Source organism: Coenobita brevimanus, chromosome 27 (assembly GCF_032717465.1).
Source record: "Coenobita brevimanus isolate Jiangsu-jjx chromosome 27, ASM3271746v2, whole genome shotgun sequence".
Taxonomy (NCBI): domain Eukaryota; kingdom Metazoa; phylum Arthropoda; class Malacostraca; order Decapoda; family Coenobitidae; genus Coenobita; species Coenobita brevimanus.
Window position 1 is genome coordinate 26,452,585 of NC_136980.1, and position 15,739 is coordinate 26,468,323.

A 15,739-nucleotide genomic window follows, 5' to 3' on the forward strand; every position below is an offset into this window, starting at 1 on the left:
CATCAAATGAAGTCGTATTCTGCCAAACACATCACCACACTTACTTACCATACACTCGCCTCCCCCATTCATTGTGTTAGGCAAAAATCTAAATCATTGTACCTTAACCTCAGTCGAGGAGTTTCTGTATTATAAGTCACAAGAGAAATATTGTAATCGAAGTGTATTTCATATGTCAAAAGTGATAATCTCATTCTTGGAAGTTGTGTAAGTATTAAGTTAGGTTATTTTGGGTCTTACCATTTATTGAAATGAGTGTTACGATTAAGTCTCATCATTGAAGTGAAAGTGTTCTTGTAGGAGAGTGGTGCAGAATGTATTATTGAGTAAGTGATCTTTAAATTGTGTTAGTATAGTCCCGCCTCGAGTTCTTCAGTGACCAAGGAGAACGACATCCACTCATAACTAGTATGGTCCTTCTGCTCTGAGTGGAATTAGAACAATGTTAACTAGGGAAGTGAGTCTATGGATTTAAGCATTTATCTAATTTTTTGTATGATTAAAATCAATGTTATACTTTTTAAATTTGGGTTTCCAACTACCCTTCTTTGATGGCTATGTATGGGACTGTCCGCAAGGTGTACTAGGGAGAATAACAACTCGAGAACCCCAGCCTACCTAAATTCATGCTAACCCATTCAGTATGAAATCTGATCCTACAGTTTGGACATGAGTCAGGTAATTCATTGGTATCTTTTTCGGAGTAAGGGAATTAAAACACCCCAGTTGGTTTTGGGTCTACACTAAAAACAGGCTCGGTAATTTAATGGTAGACACGTTGGGAAGTAAAAGTGTTATGCTCAAGGTTAGTACAGTGACGGCTAGCCATAAAGAATAGCACGCTATCACACCTACCATCCTCCATAAACTCTAATACAACCTTGAATTGAAATAAGGAAACTAGGACCGGCATAGAAATTTCACCTAATACTAAGTTCCCATTACCAACTGACACCGTTGTAATCTCAACTTTACATTCAGTGCGCATTCCTGGCAATTTACACCAACGCTAAGCAGTGACATAAGAAATTGTTGTAAGAGGAGAGTTTGTAATGACATCAAAGTTTACTTGGAGCAGAATCATCGTAACATTACTCTGGTGTTTTAATAGTGAGATATAATTAAAATTCTAAAGCAATACACTGGGGTTAGCAGTGGTAATCATGAAAATTCTTGGCATTACACTGGTGGCCAGCGATGGGCTTATACATAAAAATTCCTACCATTACAATTGCGCTGATGATAGTGGTATAACCTTGCTCTGTAGCAGCAAGTCTTATGCGACGTCACGCTCAGCAGCTCTTGCTATTGCTGATACTACTCCTATAACACCTACCACTATTATTCTGCCATTGTAGAAAATCCAGATATTTATAATCCAGATACTCTTACTCCTTCTTCTCACAGTGACTCACTAGATCCAGATACTCTTACTCCTTCTTCTCACAGTGACTCACTACATCCAGATACTCTTACTCCTTCTTCTCACAGTGACTCACTAGATCTTCCATATTCTCATTCACCAACTTCACTGACCACTACCACTACTCAGCCATCAACACCATCACACCTTCTCACCACCACTCTAGTCACCCTTTCTGTCTCTCCATCTCCACTCAATAACGTGCTCACTCCTACTACCTCGCCTTCTCAAAATCAAACAACTATGGCAAACGCGGCCCCTCCCCGACATTCAATCTTCCATGACGACCAGAACCGCCAAAGGATACTGGCGATGGCATTTCGATCTCAATATTTGATTTCATCTGGGAAGTGAAGACTGACATAGATAATTGCCAACTCACCACCAAACCACTGAAGATTTCTTATCGCAGGAGCTAGTTAGATCAATTCAGAACACGACTGGGTGCTGGATTACGATCTGGTTACTTTGACTGTTGCACAGCATTTAATGTAATCAACTAATAAAATTTTATTGCTCATACTAAAGCAGGATCCTTCATTGGTTTCTCCACTCTCCTTAACAATATAAGGGGATGATTTAAAAGTTCCAGCAAAACTTGTAGCTCTGTATGAAGCAGCAGCTGCTGCAAAAGCTACCAATTCAGAAATATGACAGCTGTAGCAGGATACCCCATGGGAACTGAAAGCTTTATCGAACTGAGGAACTTTAGTCTATTGATGGGTTATCTTAAATTAATCATCTGGCTTGATTAGTGCTAGTTAGAAACTGCCTGAGAAATAGGATTCAAACAGGCTAATTATTTGAATTAGCAAAGGGGATAACTGAAAAGGTAGGCACAGATGCCACTCGGCAGGCGACTTGTCACACCTCAGACACTCATTCTTTAGATGGAACTATACATACCGTACAAACCTCTCACACCTCAACGGAGTTCTTGCATTCGCGCCCGACTACCAGGGGTACCTCCGGTAATCCGCGTTCTTACTCGCGGCACTGACATCCTGCAAACGAGCGTGACCAGTCAACTATGCGTTGGGGCCAACAGTCCTCAACTGTGTGCTGGCACTGTGGTGTCTCTGGTCATCGTGAACCGAGCTGTTATTGCAAACATGGGCGGGCCTGTCAGGAGTGGTGACAGCATACACCTTCGCAACCCTGTCATGACCATTGCAAGTATCAGAGTCAACTGGTCACACCACCAAAGAGTGTCATTACCTTGCACAACGTCGGTCAGGGGATGAGGAGCACAGCTCTTGGACAAATCCCACATAACGACAGACGAAACTGAGCTCCCCATTGGCCAAATTGGCCCTCTAACTCGCTTAGGTATAGTTATTCCATATTATGGTGTAGGGATACTTACATAATTTTCATGGACTCTGGGTCCATGATAGATTTAATATCAAAATCCCCCTAAACAGCATTAGAGGGATGATTAAATGGGTCTGGATCTTTAAACTATATGACATTCATCTCTGTGGTGCTGATGGATCAGAATTTCATGGGAAAGGCAAGGTAAATTTAGAGATACAACATGACATGTAACAATCTACGGTATCCAGGAGTTGCTTAAACTGACATAGACACCATGGCTAAGCATTCTATTGACCTAACACCTGCTTGATGTGATATTAAAGTACAGGGGCTCTCTGTACCAGGCATGAATTATCCACACCCTCTCCTTTCACAGGTCACTTTAATTACTCAGTCTACTGTGACTCCATCACCAACTGAGAGTAAGGAGGAGCATTCGTTAGCGTCTCATGACATCCCCTCTGAGCATCTGCTACCAACTCATGACATTCCCTCTAACGGTGACATAATGGCTGACTCATCTACGTCTCATTTAACTCCCTCAAATACTCTAAATGACACTCTGCAACGTGCAGAGACAAATCAAACAGTAATAAAAGGGTACACAATTTTGTTACTGCACGAATTCACGAAAGTCTCTGTTCGTGTTGTAGGTGCGAAAGAAGGAGTGGGTGCACCAACCTCAACTGAGACGTGTTACGTGCATGGGCTGACATACGAGTCAGCATTGTGTATTGTGTTAGAGAATAATTTGCAATATCTTTACCTGTTGAATGTTACAAATGCTCCACTAAAGCTTAAAAGTGGTACAAAGATTGGGGAATTCTTGGTCTACCGATCAGCTGTAAAGGTGTGCCAGGATGTACCATTCTCTATAACTACTCAAGATGATGATGAGCCACTTGGCGTATATACCAAAAACTCTAAGGATCCTACTATCACTCTTTCACCTGACCCTACCTAACTTGTGTAAATTCAGGTGATTATTCCCAATATAAGGAGCAATCAGTCAATCTTTTGCAAACCTATAAAGATGTTGTGGCCTTGCCTGGCGAACCTATGGGCAAAACGGATTTGGTAAGGCATCGAAATGAGTTGGTGTCCGACACCAGCCAGTTTATGTCCCAGCATATAGACTACCACACAGCTTGAGACAGCAAACAGATGAGATATTACAGGGTATGTTAGAGCAGGACATCATTTAACACTCAGTCAGCGAAACAGTCCACTTTTCTTAGTACTCAAAAGAGGAGGAGAATTTAGGCCAGTAGTTGAGTATCGTAAAGTAGTTTCTGTCACAGCACCCGATCGTTTCCAGTTGCCAGTTTAAATAAATTTTCTAGAATCGCTTGGTGAACATAATTTAGTTTTCACCTTCCTTAACTTACTCAGTAGCTACTGGCAAGTAGAAATGGAAGAATTGTCTCAGCCAATAACTGCATTCAGTACTCCGTCTGGACATTATTAATTTAAGAGACTCCCATTTGGCCTTAGAAATGTTCCATCGGTGTTCATTAGACTTATTCATTCTGTATTCAGTGATATGAATGGTCATTCTCTTTTTGCCAACCTACATGACATCATTGTAGAGAGGACCTTCATCCTTGAACATTTTGCCAAGCACGAAAAGTCTTTCATCGCCTTCAAATAGCAGGTCTAAAAATTAAACTCAGTTAATGTGACTTCTTATGTAAGCTAAGAAAATTTAATTTCTTGGATATGTAGGTGATGCTGAATGAATCCATACCACTGATGATGAAGTTAAAGCTGTCTCTAACTCTCCAGAACCTACGGGTACTGTTGACGTAAGGAGCTTTCTTGGTCTGAGTGGCTACTGTCGGCGATTCATTAATGGATATGCACAAATCGCTGCTCCTCTGACAAAATCACTAAAGAAAAACGTACCTTTTGTATGGACTAAGTATCAGTCACAAGTTTTGAAACACTGAAACTAGCAATTGCAAATGCCCCAGTCCTGGCATTCCCTTAAGAAGCCTTTTCTTCTTTGTACAGCTTCATCTGGAGTAGAAACTGGTGCAGTACCGAAGCAAGTTGATCAAACAAAGGGGAAGCGTGTAGTAGTGTATGGTAGTTTTGCCCTAAACACCGCAGAACTTAATTAAAGTGTCATTGATTGGGAAACTTTAGAATTTGTTTTTGTTCTCAAGCATTTTTGGGGTAAAATATACGGTTATCTAGATCATATCAAACAGATCATCTCCTGCTTTGTGATTTGTTCAAAGGAAGAAATCTTACAGATCGTCTAGCACGACGGTTAGTTATCATCCAAGACTCTAACCCAACCTTTCAGTATGTGTCTGGTAAATAAAGTGTTTTTGCAGATGCTCATTCACGTCATGTAACTGTGGCAGTATCACCATGTTAGCTCATTGATATTCCGTACACCACAAGCCTCAGATGTCTGTAATTGTCAGCGCACCAACTCTCTGTGGCCAAACGTAAATTATTTCCTAGAATCGGGAAACACTTCAACCTTACCTACTTTGCCAGTGGCAATAGGTAATCTCGCGTCAGACAGGGGGATTTTGTATAGGAGGACATCTCTTACACGAAAGGCCATACCTAACAGAGAAATATACCAACTCATTGTCCCCATTGATTAATACCTGTGGTACTCCACATCATTCACAACACACCTCATGCATCCCATCCGGGTAAAGACTTCTGTTTGAGACAAGCACATCTTCGATTATATTGGCTTACTATGCGGAAGAACATCAATGCTCACTGTGATTCATGTTTTTTCCTGTAATCATCATAAAGGATCAGCCGAATTACCTCCCCCATTCTTGCAATATCAAGTTCTATCACGTCCATGGGAAACCGTTTCTATCGACCTCCTCAAATTACCTCTTACGGAGTCCTGTGCAGTGTATTTGTTTGTGGCTGCTGATCATTTCTCATGCTACTGTGTCCTCGCAGCTCTCCAAGACAAGACCGCTAAGAGTGTCGCACTTGCTTTTATCGATCATATCATTTGTCCATTCACTACTCTGTCTGGTGTTATTACCAATCATGGCTGAGATTTTTAAGTAGTATAACATCAGTAAATGTAAAATCATTCCCAACTATCCAGCTTCCAATGGCCTTGTCGAGAGACGAAACAGAAAAGTTTTGGAGTAATTCAGGCACTTAGGTTCTCAGAGCACATTTTGGGATGAATGGATACCCCAACTTGCAGCTTCTGTCAATAGTTCCATTAATGGATCCATTGGCGAAACTTCATTCTTTGTCTTATAAAGAATTGCCCTATTCATTGTTATCGTCAAAACCTGGTCCACTCTATAATTTGCATGATTTTGTGGAAGGCAAAATGACAGATTTTCAAAATAAAATATACTTCAGTATGTGAAAGCTAACCTGGCCTTATTTAATGAGGACATGATACCACGCCAGCATAAATCTGCATCTCCAGTTAGCATCAGTGTCGGAGACCTAGTCTTTGCTCATTCATAAATACTCAGCTCTAAATCAGATGACAAATTTACAGGCCCACACCACATGATAAATCGTAATGGTAATAAATCTGAGATACAGGAACTATCCACTAGAAATACCAAGTCGGTGCATGCAGACGATTTTAAGCATGCCCAGAGGGGTCTGGTGTTGGAAGAGTCGCTTGGAGACACTCCACCTTCTCCTATTCCTTCTTTCTGACACCCTTTCAAACACCGTTTCTTCCTATCCTGTCACTGAATATCACGCAAATTGTGCTTTGCACACAAACCTTCAGTTTCTTGCATAAAAGTGATCACGGAAACCGTATCCTTTTCATAATCATCTCCATTAACTTCGATTTATTTTATAGGTAAAGATCTGGGCCTATCTGCTGGCAGGGCTGACCCTTATTGGGTTGGGGTTGGGTGAGGTCGATGGTGTTGTTAGACCTGGGGCTTTGTCAGCTCGGGAGGCGAGGTAATTGTGATCGAAGATCTAGTCTCCTTGCGCAACAATCTTGAACCATTGGCTGCTTAAGCCATCGTCTTGTCCCACTTCGCACGTCAGCTGAATGAAATACAGACCCTTCTGCCAACCATCGTGGAGAAACACAACCAGGATGCCTTCTAGTACCCCCTCTACTTACCTGTTCGTTGGAAGCTTGAGAATGTTTGCACAAAAGTTTCTCATTTCAATGACACTTTTCCTAGCCAGACACCTGTAGGTCCTTCACTTGGGAAGCGTGGCCTCTTCGATCTCAGGGGAGTAATTCTGGGTGTAGTCCATTGTCCGGGAGGGTTTTCGTTTTCATAAGATGTGCCCGAATTTTCTGTTGAAATTCACAAACTAGAACAATTTAAGAAACATAAAAGTGAGCGTAGCCACTCTGAATCATGACAATAAAGGATAAAATAACATAAGAAGGTTGATTTTTATAGATAAAATAGTTATATATAAAGGGCATTAAAATGGGCCATTGTCTGTGAAGGACTGTGGAAAGTATTAAGAATACATGGAATAGATGGAAAGTTTGAATGCCGTGAAGACCATGTATGACGGTGCTAAGGATGTAGTGTGTGTGGATAGTGAACTGAGTGAATTCTTCTATTTGAAGGTTGGACTGAAACAAGGATGTGTCATGTCTCCATGTTTGTTCAGTCTGTATACGGATGGGGTTATAAATGAGATACAAGGTAGGGCAGTGGATCCTGGAGTGGCCTTAGTGAGAGAGGATAGTGTTTGGAAACTCCCTGTACTGTTGTTTGCAGATGATACTGTGTTGTTAAGTGAAGACGAAGGGGAACTGCAAGGCTTGGTGGATGAGTTTGGGAGAGTATGTAAGAAACGGAATCTGAAGGTGAATGTAGGGAAGAGTATGGTTATGGTCTTCGAGAGAGGTGAAGTCAGTGAATGTACAGTGAACTTGAGTGAGGAGGAAATGGAAAATGTGAGTGCATTCAATTACTTGGGTAGTGTGATGAGTAAGGATGGAAGTTGAGAGGGTGAAGTGCTTGAAAGGGTACAACAAGGAAGGAAGGTTGCTGGTTCCTTGAAAGCAGTGATTAGAAACAGGGAAGTGAACATGGAAGTGAAAAAGTTACTACATAAAACTATTGTGATACCAGGTCTAATGTATGGAAGTGAAGCTTGAACCTTGTTGGAGGGACAGAAGTCAAGAGTGAGCGCTGTGGAAATGAGTTATTTGAGAGGAGCATGTGGCGTCACATGGAGAGACAGAGTGACAAATGAGGAAGTGAAGGATCGTTGTGGTGTGGATGTGGATGTGATAGGAAGCGTTAGAAGAAACATATTAAGGTGGTTTGGCCATGTGGAGAGGATGGAGAGTGAGAGACTGACAAGGAGAGTGTATGTGCGTGAGGTGGAGGGGGGGAGAGGGAGGGAGGGAGAGGGAGGGGGAGGCCAAGGATGAGATGGAGGGAATGAGTGGAGAGGTATATGAGAGAGGGGTGTGTGAGCTGGGAGTAGGGCAGTGGAATGGCTGGGGACAGGGCGACGTGGAGGCGATTTGTTTGTGGCCACCCCTTACGGGATTAAGGAGTCTGACGGTAGATAGATAGATAGTCTGTGACAGAAAACAAAAACTTAATATAGACTGGGAACTACAGTATAATAAAATAAACTAAAAAATAATCGAAAATACATAAAGTAAAGTTCACCAAGGATCTTTAGGCATTAGTATTACATAAATAATATTAAATGCATTTGTACGAACTCAAAACTAATGAAAAATTTAAGCCTTTAAAAACATTAAACATTGATATTGGGCGTGCAGCATATGTGAAGCTTCGAAAAGAGCGTCTTATTGAGAAGTTGCTCAGAATCAGTGAACGTATTTGCAGAACTAATCTGAGAACATTGCAGAGTATACACAAACCAATGAAATGTGATAATGGTTCCGGAAAGTTGTCTAAGACAAAAGATAAGTGCTGTCAGCAACGTGTCGTAGAAGTTGCTTGAGCTTGCGGTATCCCAATGGAGGAGTTATTGCAGTTCACTTAAGAACATCCTCATATGTTTTTGATAGTGTGAGTATGAAGAAATCTGCAAAAAGCTATCTTGTCAATGAACTAAAAGAAAAGGTTCCTGGGAAGAATATCCAAACCCCACAAACATAGGATTGATTACATACAAGTGCAACATATACAGTATAATGACTTGATGGCTACTGTACGGATGATGAAAACAAAACATCTCAGAACTTTTGGTGACTTCTTTGGCACTGCATTGAACTATGTCAAAATGTCGGCCAAGTATGCCAACAGAACTGATTTAGTCTCTGATTCATACATTGTTAAGTCAATCAAAGTTTCTGAAAAGAGAAGACGTCAGATCACTTCTCCCATTGAGCTGAGTAAGATCAAAGAAGAGACGCCATTACCATTAGAAACCGCTAAATTCTAAGGCTTCAATAAAAACAAACAAAATCTTCAGTGCTTACTTCATGAACAAGCTGTAACTACAGCTAGTGAAAAATTTCCATCTGTATGCTTGGTAATAAGTCACAATTCAGGTGAGAGGCCAGTGCTTTGCAAAGGTGTGTTAGAAGGCTATTCAACAGTTATCTCTGAGCTAATCTTGACACTGAAGAAGCTGATCAGCGTATAATTCCTCATGTGATGCATGCTGTTCAGAAAGGAACTTCCAAGATCATAGTTTTGTCCCCTGACACTGATGTTTTTGTTATTGCTAATGTACCGAGATGAGTTTAAATCTTCTGGGTTTTCAGAGTTTTGGGTAAAGAGCGGTCATGAAGACTCAATAAGCTATATTCCTATACACGTTTTGGCTTCTGTTGTAGGACTAGACCTTTGTGAAGTATTGCCTGCTGTTCACACTTTAACAGGTTGCGATTACACAAGTAAAGTGGAAACAAAATGTTCAGCATTGAGAGCACACCCGGACTACTTCTTGAAGGGTTTTGGACTAAGCACTGATGATTCCAGTCTTGAAAAGATGATTGAAATGAGTGAGGAATACCTTACACAGGTGCTGAAAAATGGGACCAAATGCAAAACTAAGAATGAACTAATAAATCGTGTGTACCATCATGGTAAAGGGCTGAATTTAGAGGAGCTACCTCCAACTAGCAATGCCATAAGACATCATATTTTGAGAGCATATTATGAAGCTTATCAGATGGTCTCTCTTCCATCTAGTCAACAACTCCCATTAGATCCCATTCATTTTGGATTTGAAGAGGTTGATGAACTCTTAATGCCAGTAGTAGGGCTCAGACCTATACCGAAAGAGTACGCTATGTGATGTAATTGTCTAATATGTGTAAATATTAGGTGCACCTGTAGATGGAAAGAGAAACCATGCTGTAAGTTTTGCAAATGTCAAAAAAAAAGCTTGATTCTGGCACGAGTTGCAGTAATCCATTGGGGTGTATGTAAAATTTAGATGTCTTACTTAGACATGTATTATGAAAGATTATATTATTTCCTTTACAAAGAGATTCGTTACTTCTGTCAATGAAGTTAGAGAATTTTGTTCATAAAACCCACACTAGTCGAGGAGAAATATATTATCCAGATGGTTTCTTTGAACAGTGCCACCCTCCTCAGTTGTGAAGAGGTGAGAAATTAGTTATAAAAAAAATCTCAAATGCACAGATGCCACTACAATAAAATGGATTTTTTTTTTTTAAACTGAGGTGAGTTTGCCTTACTTTTTGAAAGTGAATAGTTACATTATGGTTAAATATGATTATAAAAGGAATATTTAGTACCTGCATGTTATACTAGCATGTGAAGTACAGTACATAAAGTCCGTCCTTCTTTGCATGTTATACTAGCATGTGAACTACTTAGCGACATAAAGTCAGTCCATTTTTTTTTTTTTTTGCTAGATATTGTTAAATGCCATAAGTAAGTCTTCTAAGCATTCATATAATGATTATGCACTTGCAGTGGCTAGGGAAAAATTGAGTGTACAAATGTCGTTGCTAAAGAAAGGAAAAAATTATACATATATATATATATATATACATATATATATATATATATATATATATATATATATATATATATATATATATATATATATATATATATATATATATATATTACTTATTTCGGGTAATGATGCCTTAAATATGTATATAAGTAAATATGATTATATATATATGGAATATTTAGTACCTGCATATGATATTAGCATGTGAACTATTCACATAAAGTGCATGCTTCTTTATTTCTGATAATAGTTATTAAAATGCCATATAAGTATTTTTTTTTTTTTTTATCCTACAAGGGTAAGAAATTTGGCTAAGCGAATAAGCTCCTTTTCTGATTTATTGCCAGTCTAACAAAAGTCTACCCTCAGTTTTTTGTAATGTTCAATGGTATAGTTTATTAATGTGAAGAGCAACTTGGGGCACATTTCATACAGACGACCCTCCCTATACAGCCAAAGGACTAGTGGCCTGTTTAGTGTGGCAAATACTCGTGACCTCTCTGACTTCAAATCGAACCTTGCTGAATTGGCTGATGCCCTTGAGTCTCAAAATAGGGTTCTCCAGGTTCAACATTCTACGTTGCAGAAATTCACTGCACACCTCAGTGATGTAAAAGAAACAATCACTTTTCGGAAGTTCTACAAAGTCAGATTTCAAAAGCTAATATTGTATCTGATCTGCTCTATGTCAGACTGCTTTCTCTGTACTCCCTTCTCTCCCAGGACACAGCCTTCGTCCGTAGTCTAGTGGATGTTCTTGATGGTCCTGTTACCTTAGACCTAGCGCCTATCTCTGATCTTCGTTCTGTACTGGAATGGGCTCATTCTGCCATTGACTTATCTCCATTGGTTTCATTCTCCTCTTTAGAGCTATATTACCTGGTACTTGAAGCTACTTTCCTATCTAAAGCTGTTGTTGTTCACATCCCTTTCCGTACTTCTATCACGTTCTTCTATTTCCTTTCTCATTCAATAATTCCTTGTTGCAGGCCGCTGTTTCCTCTGAACATTTCCTTCTACCTCACGATCATGTCTCCATTGCTTTTAAATCTGATCTCAGCAAATGTTCTTTTCTTCTACCTACTTCTCGTCTTTGAGCTGCCTATCTTCTTGCAATTTTCCCTAGTAGTGCTGCTTCTTGCGAATCTGCTCTGTTTCGCAGTTTATTTTCATACAACCTGCCTGCTCTTTCGCTCTGGCCCCCAAACTTCCAGCACACCATGTTTGTCCTGGTCATGTCCAAAACTTCTTTTCCAGTGTCCAGATCTCTGCCAGTGTCATCTGCCCTGGTGCTTCCGTTCTTTCGGTGCCCGCAAATGACTTGCATAGGGCACCCGATTATTTTGCTGTTAAGTCAGCATCTGTGGTTACCTACTCTACGCGTCATCACCACGCACTTCATTCCCACACCTATGAAATCTTTCATCCTATCAGTGTGTCCTTCCACCTCCCTTCTGACAATCTATCCATCGCATCCGAGAAATTACGTATGTTAGACTTTCTCGATGAAAGTGATTTAACAACCGTCAGTTCTCATTGTCCTTTGATCGTTCCTGGGTACATCTGGTTTTTGTGTTTTCCCCCGTGGTTGTTTCTTTTGTCGGATTTCTTATTAATATTTATGCTGTTCACTCCTGTGTTTGACTGATGGAAAAAAGACAGCAGGAAAAAAAGAGTGGCAACAAGCATAGAACCACCACCGTGGGACGTTGAAACTGGTCGTACCTAGTGCCATTTGATGTGAGCAGTTGAAATGAAAAGAAATTTTAACCTAATACTGAAAAGGAAAAAATTGTGTCAGGTGTAGGAAACTAAGTGACATGATGATAAATAAAAATTAAATGACAATGATAAAGGAAAGAACCCATATTATGCAGTGCTAATTTGTCTGAAAACGTGGGAAAACCAAATTAAGTGTGTACATTATGCAGTGGTTATGAGGCATTACCATTGCAGTTCTTACGTAACCAACTGTTATACCATCACTGTCACAGAAGCAGTTAAATTGGAAAACATTCCATTAATAATGTTCTCGGAGAAAGGACTTCAAATATGAAGTGATTATGTAATTTTAAGAGTGATGAATACACCATACTACTAATCCTTTCAGTTCGTCTGATATGCCTATAATATAAACTCATTATTATCATTATTATTTTCACTTTTATATATATTACTTAATTTCACTATGATTTCTGTAAACAATAATTATTAATACCAACTTTTCTCACACCAGCTTTTAACCCTCATATTATTAAATTATACCCTGGCCACGTAATTATATTATAGATATTACGATTCCTTCTCTAATTTGAATCAACTACTTATATCATTGTATCTTTTATTCTGTGGTATCTGTTATTGTACTTGTCAATCATTAGGAGCCTAGCCACATCATTTTTCTATCACATTCTTATTATCTTACGCAGTTATTTCCCCATCCTCGATACAACTAGATTCCTTACCTAAATATTGCCCAATTGTCTCGGGAGACGCAACTTTTAATTAGCCGTGGATAACTGTAACCATGATTTAATGATTTCTTACAAACTAGATTGATATCAATAGGCATATATATATATAGTATACCTATTAGTATATAATTGTAAAGTGTAAGTGTAGCTCGCCCTAAGTGACTGAAATTGTATTATCAGCATGCGCCGAGCTTCGATATTACTGAGATATATAATGTCTATGGACCTGGGCGGAGAGAGGGGAGCCAGTTCTGCCTTCAGTTCAGAGGCAAGACTCGAATGGGGCGCATCTGTAATCCCCTAATCAAGAAAGAAACCCATAAAACCTCATCGGGCCTTGGGAATGACCTTCTTCATTTAAGGGTGCAAGGAATAAATGTGTTGAGGGAGTTGAATGATTCTTTGATCACGAAGGAGGAAGTGGAGAAGGCAGTAAAGGAGATGAAAACGGAAAGCTGCAGGTATGGATGGGTGTGCTGTGGAATGCCTGAAGGGTGGTGGAGTGACTATTGTTGACTGGTTAGTAAGATTGTTGAATGTGTGCTTTAATTAAGAAAGATATGGTGCCAATAGACTGGGCAAGTGCTTGTGTGGTCCCGTTGTATAAAGGCAGGGGTGATAAGTATGAATGTACTAGCTTTAGGGGTATAAGTCTGTTGAGTGTTGTAGGTAAGGTGTATGGTAGAGTGTTAATTATGAGAGTTAGAGAGGGTACAGAGGGAGTGATTGGTGATGAGCAGTGTGGCTTTAGGAAAGGGAGGGGATGCGTGGATCAGGTGTTTGCTGTGAGACAAGTGTGTGAAAAATATTTAGCGAAAGGCAAGGATGTGTCTTGGGCATTCATGGATTTAGAGAAGGCGTATGATAGAATTGATAGGGAGGCTTTGTGGACTGTTTTAAGATAGTATGGACTTGATGGTAGGTTACTAAAAGGGGTGAAAAGTTTTTATGTAAATAGTACAGCGTGTGTAAGAGTGGGAAATGCTGTGAGTGATTGGTTTCCCGTGAGAGTGGGGCTGCGACAGGGATGTGTGATGTCGCCTTGGTTGTTTAATATTTACATGGATGGTGTTGTAAGGGAGGTGAATGCAAGAATTTTAGGTGGAGGTCTGAGTCTGGTGAATGATGATGGTGGAGAGTGGAATCTGAAGCAGCTGCTGTTTGCAGATGATACTGCACTGGTGACTGATTCAGATAGGAGAGATTGAGACAGTTGGTAGAGGAGTTTGGAAGGGTGTGTGAAAGGAGGAAATTGAAAGTAAATGAGAATAAGAGTAAAGTGATGAAGTGTACGAGGTTGATAGATGGCAGGGGGATGAATATAGTTCTGAATGGCGAGTTGCTTGAGGAGGTAGATTGTTTTAAATATCTAGGGTCACATGTTGCTGTGGATAGAAGAATGGATGCAGAAGTGAAGTTTAGAATAAATGAAGTAGGAAAGGTGCTGGGAGGAATGAAAAAAGTGTTTAAATGTCGTTCGCTTAGAATGGATGTAAAGAGAAGGCTGTATGAGGGTGTTGTGGTACCGACTGCATTATATGGGGCTGAAACATGGAATATGGATGTAGCAGAGAGGAAAAGTTTGAATGTAATGGAGATGAGGTGTCTGAGGAGTACGTGTGGAGTGACACGTATGGATCGAGTGCGAAATGATGAAGTGCGAAGGAGAACTGGAGTTGTTTGGGAGATGGCTGGTAGAGTTGAGCAGAGGGTGTTGCGATGGTTTGGGCATATGGAGAGAATGGATAATGACCGATTGATGAAGAAGATAACTAGATCTGATGTGAGAGGTGTAAGGCTGAGAGGAGGACCACGAATAGGAGGGATTGACAGTGTGAAGAGAGCGCTGGATGCGAGAGGGATGTTTGTTGAGCAAGGAAGAGTGGCTGTGCGTGATAGAAATAAATGGAGAGAAATTGTGAGTGAATAAGTGATGACGCAGCCCTGAGGGGATATTCTCCCACATTTGATCTGATCAGCTAGTCAGGTCAGGTGCGGGTAAGGGGATGGCTCTGTTATGATGTGGCAGGGGTAAACCAGCTCTGCTGTCGGGCCCTGCTGCGGATGTCACTGATTGCATTGCGCAGTTGACCCTTGTGCAGTGTGGTGCGGTGAGGATCTGTCCGTTCTTCCCTTTGGAGCTAAGATGCGAATGAATGTGTTTGAATGGACGAGTAAATGGGGAGTGTGTCGTCCTGTCTCGGCTACCTCCCTTTCCTTGGGGGAAGCAGCCTAGGTATATAGATAGATAGATATAAGTATCAAAGCTATATCTGCCTTCCTTTCACTATTTTGGAAAACTGAATATAGTGGAAGACCTTTGGAGTAACCAGACGAACTCATTTGGAAAGTGTAATTCAATTCAGTCATACAGGAGGAGGTAAGGCACACACACACACACACACACACACACACACACACACACATTCGCAAGAGGAAACACCCACATGTACGGACAGGCTGAATCGTGCTTAACGGCATAGGGCGAGTTGCCGAAAATGTTACCATCAGAGGAAGCAAACAGGTCATCTATCCTATTGAATTCTGTGTGTGTGTGTGTGTGTGTGTGTGTGTGTGTGTGTGTGTG